Below are 13,372 nucleotides of genomic sequence, written 5' to 3' on the forward strand. Positions count from 1 at the left end.
AGTGCTATTTGGATGGTGTTGCCTTTCCTATGTTCAATATCAACAAATAATTTGGTATCTATCATATATAAGGTTCTGCTTTTTAAAGTAGCTTAAATTTTAGTTGGAAAACAATAAGCTGCTTTGTTGTTTTTGTTCAATGTCTAAGACATGTCTAACTCTTTACAATCCAGTGGAAAAACAGCATGCCAGGTGTCCCTGTCCTTCACTGTCTTCCAGAGTTTGCCCAAACTCATGTTCATTGAGTTGGTGATGCCATCTAACCATCTCATCCTCTGTCACCCTCTTCTCCTCCGGCCTCAATCTTTCCCAGCATCAGGGTCTTTTCCAGTTAGTTGGCTCTTCACGTCAAGTGGCCAAAGTATTGCAGTTTCAGCTTCAACTTCCATCCTTCCAATGAATATACAGGATTGACTTCTTTTAGGATTGACTGGCTTGAACTCCTTGCAGTCCAAGGGACTCTCAAGAGTCTTCTCCAGCATGACAATACCAAAGCATCAATTCTTCGGCATTCAGCCTTCTTTATGGTCCAACTCTCACATCCTTACACAACTACTGAAAAAACTATAGCTTTGACTATATGCACCTTTATGGACAAAGTGATATCTCTGCTTTTCAGCATGTTGTCTAGGTTTATCATAGCTTTTTTTCCAAGGAGAAAGCATCTTTTAATTTCATGGCTGCAGTCACTGTCTGCAATGAATTTGGAGCCCAAGAATATAAAATCTGTCACTGTTTAAACTTTTTCCCCTTCTATTTGCCATGAGGTGATGGGGCCAGATGCCATCATCTTCATTTTTCGAATGTTGAGTTTTAAGCCATTTTTTTCACTCTCCTCTTTCACCTTCATCAAGAGGCTGTTTAGTTCCTCTTTGCTTTCTACCATAAGGGTGGAGTCATCTGAATATCTGAGGTTATTGATATTTCTCCCGGCAATCTTGATTCCAGCTTATGCTTCATCCAGCCCGGGATTTCACAAGATGTACTCTACATAGAAGTTAAATAAGCAGAGTGACAATATGCAGCCTTGATGTACTCCTTTCCCAAATTTGAATTAGTCCATTGTTCCATGTCCATTCTAACTGTTGCCTCTTGACCTACATATAGGTTTCTCAGGGGGCAGATAAGGTAGTCTGGTATTCCCATCTCTTTAAGAATTTCCCAGTTTGTTGTGATCCACACAGTCAAAGGCTTTAGTGTAGTCAATGAAGCAGAAGTAGGTGTTTTTCTGAAATTCCCTTGTTTTGTCTGTGAGCTAGTGGATGTTGGCAATTTAATCTCTGTTTCCTCTGGCTTTTCTAAATCCAACTTGTAAATCTGAAAGTTGTCAGTTCACATACTATTAAAACCTAGTTTGAAGGATTTTGAGAATTATCTTGCTAGCGTGTGAAATGAGTACAATTGTATGGTAGTTTGAACATTCTTTGGCATTACCCTTATTTGGGATTGGAATGAAAATTGACCTTTTCCAGTCCTGTGGCCACTGCTGAGTTTTCCAAATTTGTTGACATATTGAGTGCATCACTTTAACAAGTGCTATTATATTTTAGTATTATATCCGATTTTAGTATTTTAGTATTTGAAATAGCTTAGCTGGAATTCCATCACCTGCACTTGCTTTGTTCATAGTGATACTTCCCTAAGGCCCACTTGACTTCACACTCCTGGATGTCCAAGAAGGGTATCGAAGTTTCATACCCCAGGAACTGGAGGTTTTCTTGCAGAAAGTCACATCTTTCTGGGACTGTGCGGGCAAGAAAGTTGGAGAAGGATGAAGAATGGTTCAAGTGAAGGAAGTGGGTGACCGAAGGCCCAGACTAGGAAGGTGCTGAATCTGAAAGCTGTCCCATCTGGCCAGATTTGCTAACATACAAGGTGCCCCATCCTGAAAGGGAGGCTGTGGAGGAGAGCTGGGAATGAGGAGTCAGTCCTCTAACAAGCTGAGCTTTGTAAGAGAGATTCATGTAGTGACACAACCAGTTGGTATTTTAGAATGTTTATTCTCAGATGAGTATAGAGAAGAAATTGCAAGGGGAGGGACCTCAGAGCAGAGAAATGGGGCCTGGGTAAGAGGATCCAGGCTACAGTCTCTACAGTCTGAGCCGGCTGGCAGGGAGAGGCAGAGAGCAGGGCTATGCCAGGGCCCACATATCACTTCCAGCACCTGAAGTGCCAGGCCTCTGTGCAGTCAGCATAAAGAGTGGCACATGCTTCTTTCAGTGTCCCTGTCTGTCACCCAAACAGGAACATATGCCATGAGGTCAGAGCAGAGTCAGCTGTCCTTCTTCCTTATTGGTTGCACAACTGGAAAATAGATTTGTGACAATTTCCTGTCTCCCTTCTTTCTCATGAAAAGAAACGTGATTTGTTCAGAGGGGCCAAGTGCCCAGTATGCTTCTTCTTACAGATTTCCTTGCAGTCTATGTGGCCCTGTGATGTATTCTAGCCAGGGAGAGGTCCATCTACTTGGTGGAGTTAAAAAGAGAAAAAGAGCCAGGAAAAAAAAAAAAAAGCCGCACATTTTTTTCCCTCTGCTCTTGAGGCTCCTTCCTGTCTGTAAAGTGCACATACTGCATGGAAGTGGAACAGCCACCTTAAGACCTGGAAATAAAACCCCAGTGGTGATGATGATGATGATGGAGAAAGGGAAAAAGGGAAGCTGAGTCACTGCAGACTTAATGAAACTGCCTCACTAGTCCTCTTGTCTCCTGCAAGGGTGGCTCTAATGCGAGAAAAATCAGCGTTTGTTTGAATAAGCCCTTGCAGTCGGTTTCTTTGACATTCAGGTGAAAACAGCCATAACTAAACCAGCCATTTTCTTTGCCATTTAACAGAGCCCTCTGGTGTTCCTTTTTATTTTCCTTTTTTATTGAAGTAGTGTGTGTGTGTGTGTGTGTGTGTTGTCCCTCAGTCATGTCCGACTCTTTGTGACCCCATGGACTGTAGCCCACCAAGCTCCTCTGTTCATGGAGTTCTCCAGGCAAGAATACTGGAATGAGTTGCTATTTCCTTCTCCAGGGGATCTTCCCAGCCCAGGGTTCAAACAAACCCAGGTCTCCCACATTGTGGGCAGATTCTTTACCATTTGAGCCACCAGGGAAGCTCATTAGCTCTTCCCATTGAAGGAGTATAATGAATTATCTCTCATTGAACACATGGAGATCCACCTCAATTTTCTGGGCAGAGCTTTGTAAGGTAAACATTCAGGGTGATATCCTCAGGGTCCTCTGTGAAGCTGGGTTAATCTGTCTCCAGAAGTATTTGTAGAATTATTCAGTCCCTTTCAGAGCTCTGGCCATGAACAGTTTTCACTGTCACAAAGGGAGAATCAAAGCAAGTTTAATTTATTCAGTTAAATAAACGCTCTCATTTCCACAAAGTAATAAAAAGGAAAAAAAAAGAAGACAAGGCTTAACTTACCAATTAAACTTGACCTGTTGTTCAGTCATGTAGACGGGCTGTTTCAAAGACCTGGTCTTATTCTTAGAGTGTTACAGACCCTGTGTGAAGCCTCTGCCCCCCTGCCTCCCTAATCCAGTATAGAACAGGATTCATGCATAATACTCTTCACTCACTCACATGGTTCTTGTTTCACTAAACACTCAATAAGTGCCTGTACTAGTTGCTCACATTGGACTGACTTAGGAATCAAAGATGAAAAAGTCCCCATCCCTGACTCCAAGGAAGGGACAGTGTTCTAGGCGGGGGCGGGGCATTTAACAAGCCACCCTTTACACAAACCCCTGCACAGTGCAGCAGGACCGGGAGGAGGGGTGGGAGGCTCTAGCTGGAGATTAGCAAAGTGTCCATTGAGGATATGGCACTTGAGTGAGTCCTGAGTGTGCCTCAGTGTTTGCCAGAGGGACAGAGAAGAATGTTCACATCAGGCGCAGAGAGCCACCCAGTTGGGAATCGAACATGGCATGTGAGGAAGGAGCTGAGGCTGCTTGGGTGGAGATGAGAAGCCACAGACACAGGAAATAGGGACATGATCAGATGCAAATCTAGGTGTTAGAAGGATCATTCTAGGACTTACCTGGCAGTCCAGTGCTTAGGACTCCATGCTTCCAAAGCAGGGGGCATGTGTTTGATCTCTGGTCAGGAAACTAAGACCCAACATGTTGTTGTTGCTTTGTTGCTCAGTCATATCCAATTCTTTGGGAGCCTATAGACTGAAGCCCACCAGGCTCCTCTGTCCACGGGATTTCCCAGGTAAGAACACTAGCGTGGGTTGTCATTTCCTTCTCCAGGGGATGTTCCCAACTCAGGAATCAAACCTGCTTCTCCTGCCTTGGCAGACCAGTTCTTTTCTCACTGAGCCACCAGAGAAGCCCCAAGATCCCACATGCCACAGGGCAAAAAAAAAAAAAGAGAAGGGTCATTCTAGAAGCATTGACATTCTAGAATTTTTTTTTTAATGAATCTAAATAGACCTTTAATGACAGACCTTTAATGCAATGTGGTTGGACCTAAAGGGTGAATGGTCTAGGGCACTGGGGACAGAAGTCAAGCCATCAGTAGGCCGTCTGAGACTGCTGCTGGTGGTAGCCACCCTGGCACATGTAGCCCTCATTTTTCTGGTAGCCATATTTCTGGTCTTGAAATTAGCCACCATAGGTACCCTGCTTGTGGTCAAACACCCGCTTGTTCTCCACCAGGCTGCCCAGCTTCTCGGCCAGCTACAGGGCCAGTTTCTGCTGGGCAGTGGGCTCTGTGCAGTGCATCACCATGCTCTGCGATGGCTGGTCCAGGGAGCCATCAACTCCTCGTTAATGATCATCTTGCTGATGATGGAGTGTACCATGGGCGGGTCCAGCTCAAACATGTCAGACAGCGTCTCCATGCTGATGGAGTCGTAGACACAGCTATAGGTGAACAGAGAGGTCCACAGTGACTCTTCCTGGATCTTCCTAACCAGCATGGTTCTGAGTTTGTCAGCCTCTGGGGAAAGGTCCCACACTTTGCCATTCATTCATCTTCTCATTGATGATAAAACTGCGGCAGGTTTTCCAGTCACCCATTTTCATGGCCTTGGAAGCAGTGACCACATGTTCCCTCATGGACTCCAGGGGGCCCAGCAAGGGCTGCCATTCGCCCACCTGCAGCTGGTGATGGAACTGCTTGCTGATCATGTGTCGGCGGGTGTCACTCTCGTGGGTGGCTATGTAGGGGATCTCTAGGAGCATGGCCGACACCAGGTAAACACCTTCCAGCAGTCCCAGATTTCTGTGCAGGGGAAGGGCACCTGCTGGCACCGCTCCACCTTCTCCTGCTCCTGGTTGCGCTGCTGCAGGCTGTGCAGCAGCAGACCCTGGCCCAGAAGCTCCTTGGCCCGGCTGCTTGACTGGATGTCCAGCAGGGCGTTGTGCTCATCCTTGGTCAGGCCTTGGCGGAAGGCACAGATGCCCAGCTGCACCATGGTGTGGTTGCACGGGATCTGGACTGGTGGGTCTGCATGCTGGATGTTGTCCTGCAGGTGACTCCTGAGCATGAGGTCCCGGGCCTGGTACCAATGGGAGTGCAAGGCGTGATGGGAGATATGGCAGAGGATGGTGCACGTGTGGTTTCAGTCTGTGAGGTCCTTGGCATGGATGTACTTGCACAGTCTCTCCATCAGCACAGCTGAGCTCACCCTTATTTTTGGCCTGATCTTGCTCAGCCCTCAGCGGGGGTAAGCTACCGCTGATGGGCCTTGTCATCAGACTTGTAGTAGGTGTGGAGAATGGGCCTCAGGGAGATGCAGCACATCTCCTCAGTGGTGCCCTTCTCCGGGTAGCGCTGCACATGCTTAGTGACAGGACACACCTGGGCCTCATCCTTCCGGTGCTCCATGTACTTTTGGGAGTGAGGATCAGTGTTCTGCATTATTTTGGTAAATTCTTCATCCATTCGTTCCACCAGAGTGAAGATGCAGCCACAGACACACAGTGGCTGGTCTGTGTTATGCATGTTCTCACTCTCTTCCAGCATGTTCTCTCCGACAAAGATATTGGGATTTGCAAACAGGATGTTCATCAGCTCATTGATGCAGTCCATTCTCTTCTGCCACATCTCAGGCTTCATGTATGTGGCCATGTTGGGGTTGTAGTCATAAAGAGAAGTGGTGATATTGAACTTGATCTTGATGATGACGCCCTCTCCTAGGTTGTTTTCAGAGGCAATCTGAACCAGCAGCTGAAGCAGCTCAATTTGGGCTGCACGATCAATTCTTTTCTTGCCTTGTGCCTGTAGGATCTCATTCAGTTTCTTGATGACAATAGCGTGGGTGATCTTCGTTCCCTTGGCAAACATTTTTGGCTTTTCCTTAATGAGGGGCACTCCACGTCAGACGTGAGATCTCTCACTGGGCAAAGAGAAATGATTTATTTTTGCCATCCAAGTTTGAGATCATGGGACCTTAAACTTCCAAAAGTAGAAGTTATGTGTCTGAAAATAAGGGCAAAATTTTAAAATATGAAGAGCATAAATGAAGAAACTTTAGCTAATGATGAGAAGCAGGAGATAAGAAAAAGGCATTTCCAAGGAAAAATACCAAATTTCTTTTTGGAATGCTGAATTGATTGTGATTCTCTTCTCTGAAACTGGAAATAGAGAGGAAGGAGTAAGTTTGAGGGAGGAAGGTTTTCAACCTGGCTTTAGGCTGGGCAAGGATGTGTTACAGTGCAGAGGTGCATTTGGAGGGAGACAGAGTTGCCTTCAAGCCCCAGTTCTGCGGGGCAGGAGCTCTGTGGCCTTGCTTCTTCCCTTCACCTTCCTGAGCAGTGAATCCATCTCTAAAAGGAGCACCATTGTTTATTCCTTGTAGAAGCAGTTTTTCCAAACTTGCATGTAAGAGCCTAACAGTGTCTCACTCACTAATGGTTGTTACCGTCATTACCTTGATGATGAAGTTCCTACATGAAATCCAGGTGAAAGTCTTCCGTGGTTGTTGGAGAGCAGATATATTAGTGGATCTGTGTTTCTGTACTCCTGGCATCAAATAAATGTTTGTTAAATTTAAGTGAATCTAATAATAAGAGGGATGTGGTGAAGGGCAGGAAAGGACACACATCTGCAAGGAAGGAAACATTAATTTATAAATTGCTTTGTGCCAGGCAAGTTTATATGCATTTTCTGATTTTAGTTTTGTTTGAACCCAGTGCTTTTGTCCTGAATTCAACTAATAAGAGAACTAACATTCAGGAATATTCATTGTATTACTCTGTAAAAATGTGTTACTCTATCTCTGATCAATAACACATATTATGTGTCTTTGGTCTATATTGTGTTAAGGGGCTTTCCCAAGGTTATACAGCCAGCAGGCCCTTAATAGGAATTGAGTCCTTATTGACAACAAAGCCAAGCTGACAGTCACCACGCTGGGAGGTGTACCTCCCCCCTTCTCTATTCTTCCTTTGCCCATTTGCCACCAAACCCTTTGAAGGGGAAGTTACGCAGGCAAACTGGTCTGTTGTGCACGGTGGCATACGGTCATGGGAGAGGTAAAAGTAACACAGGCCTTTGACGGAGCTGTCAGCACCTGGTCACAGGCATGGTTCCAAGTGCAAGCATAATTTTTAGAAGGCCTAGGAAGAGTGTAGTATTTGTTCTGGAAAATAAACCAAATAAGATTTTTTAAAAACACGGTGGTTCCTTCATCCAGTAATAAACGCCCTGCAAGCCGTGTGGTCTCTCCTTCCCTCTTAGGGGACTACATCTCAGATGCTCCTGGCCTCAGCTGTAGCAGGAGCTGAGACAGCCAAGCCCTCTGCCTTCTGCCTCTGCTGAGTCAGCGGGTGAACTCACTGCTGTGCAGGAGCCAGTGGTCAAGTAAGTGCTTTTTTTTTTTTTAAATTATGTGTCACTCGCTTTATCACATTTTTACCTGTATGACATCACAGACTGGTAAATGGCAGCAACCTTTGACCTTCCTTTGAAGATCCAGAAAGCAGGACGGACATGCAGCTATCCAGGTGCCGGAGCTGCCCTGGCAGCCTCTGTGCACAGCCGCCCTCAGTGACCCCCGTGCGCGCGGTCACCACGGGGGTGTGGATAGAGCTAGCCCATGCTGGTGCCTCTGACTCAGTCTTGGGTGAAGCCCCTGAATTTGCATTTTTAACAAATAAACAGATATGCTAAGACAGGCCTTTCAGAGACCACATTTTGACTAATGCTGACCTACTGTCTTCTCGGATCTTCCTAAGTTTTATAGATAGTTGATTTTCCAGAGAACTTTAGTTTTTAATTCTCGTTCCTCCTGTGTAACCCTGAGCAGTGGAATCAGCCTCTTGACTCTCTGTCTCTCCATTTGTAATAGAAGCTAAGCATTGTCCACACAAAATCCAACCCTTTGTTTCTTATTTATAAACAAAAGCGTGCGTTACTTCTATATTGTATTCAGTTTATAATACATTTCTCAATGAACTCGTTATTTTTGATGATTACCAAAATAAACAAACTGCCAGACAGGTCGGTCCTCTTTTCAGAGGGCACAAATAAGAAAACAATGCTTGGAGACTTAAGAACAGCTGGTAAGGGCAGGACCTTTCTTAAGCCTGTATCTTCTGACTTTGTTTTTCTCACTTTGTTACATTCTGTCACCAGAAGGGTTTCTCAAAATTCTTACCCCAGATGTTTTTAACTAAGAAGCAAAGGCATGCTGAGTTCTTGCAGTGCCCCAGGAAGCTTTGGTCAATCTCAAGGGAAAATTCTGGAATGTTTTCTCTATTCTTCATAGTAAAGCACCTGACTTCTACAGAATGTTCTGTAGACATTGTTAGGTTTATCATTTGGGCATCTTGGGAGCCATAGTTTGACCAAAGTATAACTTCTGCTCTAATTCCAATCAATCTTCTCCCAAGACACATCTTGAATGTGGGCTCCCATGACAGGATTAATTTAAGAGTTTTCCTGGCTAGGAACATATTTGTTTTTAATTTAATATAGAACCCCGGAGATTACAGTTGACCAAAACATCACCATGAACCTCTTTACCCTGCCTTGTAAATCACAAAAATGTAAAGATTATCTCCATATGATTTATATGAAAATAAATTAAGTTCTGAGGTGGTTTTACAGATATAGAAGTATTTATTAACAATTTGGTCCTTATATATAATATGTTGAAAAAGCATATTCCCCAGTTCTTTTATCTTCTGTATCTCTGAACACTGAAGTTAAAAAGTGTATTAAGGAATGTGAATATAAAGGGAACTATGGCTTTAAGGATTTTATTGTCCCAAGATTGTTCTTACACAACTGAAACAGAAAATAAAGAAGTGCTTTGAAAAAGAAGGGATATTCAGCTATAATAAAAGTAAACAAATTAAATAAATTAGACATAGCTCCTCTGTTTGAAGAAAAAAAAACCAAGAATCTTTCCTTAGGTATTTACATTTTCTTTTTCAAGAGAAAAGAACAAAAGTTTACTTTCCAAATTACTAAGTCCAAGCAAGAAGAGAAAGAAGCTAGATCCAAGAAAAATTACAATATATCACTAGATTTTTCCAATCAAAATCTGGGCCAAAATGGAATTTCAGGCAGGCTTCTATTCTACAAGCTATCTAAAATAAATAAAAAATATCTTAAAAACTTCATGATGCAAGTCTGCAGGAAAAGTAAGAGGTGGGGAGATGGAGGGCATTTAGTCCCCAAATCATAGTGTTAAATTCAGAATAAAATAGTTGTCTCACTTAGGGTTAATTGAATAAAACTCACACAAACACAGTTTATCCCTTAATCAGTAGGCTCTGGATCCATGAACTGGCTCAATTCTAAAAAGTGGTTGAAAGGTTGTGAATTACTACTATGGCCGTCCTGGTAGACTTCTGCCCTCTTCTGCCGGATTCTCTGCCTATGATTCAGCTCAAGCAGTAATCTTCTGCTTACTGGATATTATTCGAGCCAGCAAATTATAAGCATCAATATTCTGTTTCTAAACAGAGGTACTGTGTATGAGACTGTCCTAAGTAGGTGCAGAAAATATGAGAAAATTGCATGAGCAAGTGTCCCAGCCCCACTCTTGCTGCTTGGTGGTCTTTTCCTCAGTTCCCATCTGTGACTTGGTGGGAAGTTCCTCATGACCAGTATAAATTAGTTATCCAAAGAGGGCAAAATTCATGCATAGTTTTCTGTTGTTGTTCTTGAGCATGATAAGCTATGGTTGACTAGAAGTAGATGTACTGTTTTATAGGCCATTCAAAAATGTTTCAAAAATGTCTTTGTTAGGTGTCTCTGAAATGAAAGTTTCCCAGTAGTAATCATTATGGGCATATATCCGGTAGTCCATGTTGTTTTGTAGAAAAATAATTTGAGGTATGCATTAATACCAAATAAGGAACATTGGGTAATGTTTTTGGCCAGTTAAAAAGAATAAGGTTGGTGGCAAGGTGATCTTTTGAAAGGGTGTTGGGATGGGCACATGGTGTATCCATAGTCTTTCTGGTACGTGAATGCCCACAAGGGGCACCAGCTGCGGAGGATGCTGTCAACAAGCTCAGTGAATGCTAGAAGTAGGCTCACCTGCAGAAAATTACCCTCTTCAGGGCCGATATGTTGGCAGCTTTGTTGTTTAGTCACTCAGTTGTGTCTGACATTTTGTGAGTTGGACTACAGCACACCAGTCTTCCCTGTCCTTCACCATCACCTGGAGCTTGCTCAAACTCATGTCTGCTGAGTTGGTGATGCCATCCAACCATCTCATCCTCTGTTGTGCTCTTCTCCTCCTTCCTCCTGCCTTCAGTCTTCTCCAGCATCAAAGTATTTTTCAATGACTCAGCTCTTCACATCAGATGGCCAAGGACTGGGGATTCAGCTTCAGCACCAGTCCTTACAGTGAATATTCAGAGTTGATTTCCTTTAGGATTGATGGGTTTGATATCCTTGCAGTCCAAGGGACTTTCAAGAGTCTCCTGCAACACCACAGTTGAATAGCATCAGTTATTCAGTGCTCAGCATTCTTTATGGTCCAACTGCCACATCCATACATAACTACTGGAAAAACCATAGTTTTGACTATACGTAACTTCGTTGGCAAAGTAATGTCTCTGCTTTTCAATACACTGTCTAGGTTTATCAGCTTGCAAGGAGCAAGCATCTTTTAATTTCATGGCTGTAGTCACTGTCCACAGTGATTTTGTAGCCAAGAAAGTGAAGTCTGTCACTGTTTCCATTGTTTCCCTGTCTGTTTGTCATGAAGTGAGGGAACTGGATGCCATGATCTTAGTTTTTTGAATATTGAGTTTTAAGCTAGCTTTTTCACTGTCGTCTTTCAACTTCATCAAGAGGCTTTTTAGTTTCTCTTCGCTTTCTGCCATAAGGGTGGTATCATATGCATATCTGAGGTTATTAATATTTGTCCCAACAATCTTGTTTCTAGCTTGTGCTTCATCCAGTCAGTCTAGCATTTCTCATGATGTACTCTGCATTTAAGCAGAGGTACAATATACAGCCTTGACATACTCCTTTCCAAAATTTGAATCAGTCCATTGTTCCATTTCTGGTTCTAACTGTTGCTTCTTGACCTGCATACAGGTTTCTCAGGAGGCAGGTAAGGTGTCCTGGTATTCCTGTCTCTTGAACATTTTTTCATGGTTTGCTGTGATCCATATATAGAATGGCTTTAGCATAGTCAATGAAACAGAAGTAGATGATTTTTTGGAATTCTCTAGCTTTTTCTGTGATCCAACGGATGTCGGTAATTTGATCTCTGATTCCTTTGCCTTTTCTAAATCTGCTTGTACATCTGGAAGTTCTCAGTTCATATACTGCTAAAGCCAAGCTTGAAGGATTTTAAGCATTGACTTGCTAGCATGTGAAATGAGTGTAAATGTGCAGTAGTATGAACATCCTTTGACATTGTCCTTCTTTGGGATTGTAATGAAAACACCTTTTCCAGTCCTGTGACCACTGCTGAGTTTTCCAAATTTTCTGGTATATTGAGTGAAGCACATTCACAGCATCATCTTTTAGGATTTGAAATAGCTCAGCTGGAACTCCATCACCTCCACTAGCTTTGTTCACAGTGAGGCTTCCTAAGGCCCACCTGACTTTGCACTCCAGGACGTCTGGCTCTAGGTGAGTGATCACACCATCATGATTATCCAGGCCATTAAGATCTTTCTTGTATATTTAGTCTGTGCATTCTTGCCACCTCTTCTTAATATCTTTTACTTCTGTTAGGTCAATACCATTTCTGTCCTTCAGTTTGCCCATCTTTGCATGAAATGTTCCCCTGTTATCTCTAATTTTCTTGAAGAGATCTCTTGTCTTTCCCATTTTATTGTTTTCCTGTTTTCTTGCATTGTTCACTTAAGAAGGCTTTCTGATTTTTCCTTGCTCTTCTTTGAAACTCTGCTTTCAGGTGGATATATCTTTCCTTTTCTCCTTTGCCTTTTGCCTCTCTTCTCAGCTATTTGTAAGTCTTCTTCAGACAAGCATTTTGCCTTTTTGCATTTATTTTTTTAGGGATGGTTTTGATCAGTGCCCCCTATACAATGTTACAAACCTCTGTCCATAGTTCTTCAGATTTAATCTCTTGAATCTATTTGTCACTTCTGCTGTGTAATCATAAGGGATTTGATATAGGTCATACCTGAATGGTCTAGTGGTTTTCCCTTCTTTCTTCAACTTAATTCTGAATTTGGCAATAAGGATTTCATGATCTAAGCCACAGTGAGCTCCTGGTCTTGTTTTTGCTTACTGTATAGAGCTTCTCCATGTTTGGCTGCAAATAATGTATCAATCTGGTTTCCATATTGACCATGTGGTGATTCACGTTTTGAAGGCCAGTATGATTTGATTACAGAACTTCCACAGGGCTGGAGAAATAGAGACTCTGGGAGGGCACAAACAAAACCATCTGCACACCAGGACCCAAGAGAAAGGAGTGGTGATGGGACAAGAGACTAAGACAGACTTGCCTGTGAATATTTGGGAGTTTCCCAGGGAGGCTTGGGGATTATCAGGAGAGATCAGTTATTATCCACTCATCTAGTGGCAAGTTGATTACTTTGATTACACACCCTTTCCACCATGAGGACAGCAAATTTGTCCTCATGGAAATGGCTACATATCACATATAAAAAATTAGCTTTCCTTGTCTGCACAACTTCTGCTAGCATTGCTTGACCCCTTTAAAGATTTCTCCATTGTGGTATTTTGTGCAAAAGTATCCTGCTAAGGAATTTACAAAATATCTACTTCCTGCCCTTTCTATAAGGGATAAAATCATAGTTCATCAGTATAGGAGCTAAGATTGCTTCCCAGCCATTTAACACTTCCCTTACCGGTGAAGAGAGGGGCAGAGATTGATTTCTGTTAAGGAAGTTGGCTGCTGCTTTACAAAGTGAGTAAAGAGTTTTACATCTGAAATCTACTATTCTTTGGAGTAACT

The 13,372-nt window shown here is 43.0% G+C and overlaps 1 pseudogene; it reads right to left on the minus strand.

Moving 5' to 3' along the window:
• Positions 1 to 4,430: 4,430 nt before the first annotated feature.
• The window catches only part of LOC120860527, a 39,147-nt pseudogene continuing 30,205 nt past the window's right edge, over positions 4,431 to 13,372 (minus strand).

This window comes from Oryx dammah, unplaced genomic scaffold, assembly GCF_014754425.2.
Source record: "Oryx dammah isolate SB20612 unplaced genomic scaffold, SCBI_Odam_1.1 HiC_scaffold_11081, whole genome shotgun sequence".
Taxonomy (NCBI): domain Eukaryota; kingdom Metazoa; phylum Chordata; class Mammalia; order Artiodactyla; family Bovidae; genus Oryx; species Oryx dammah.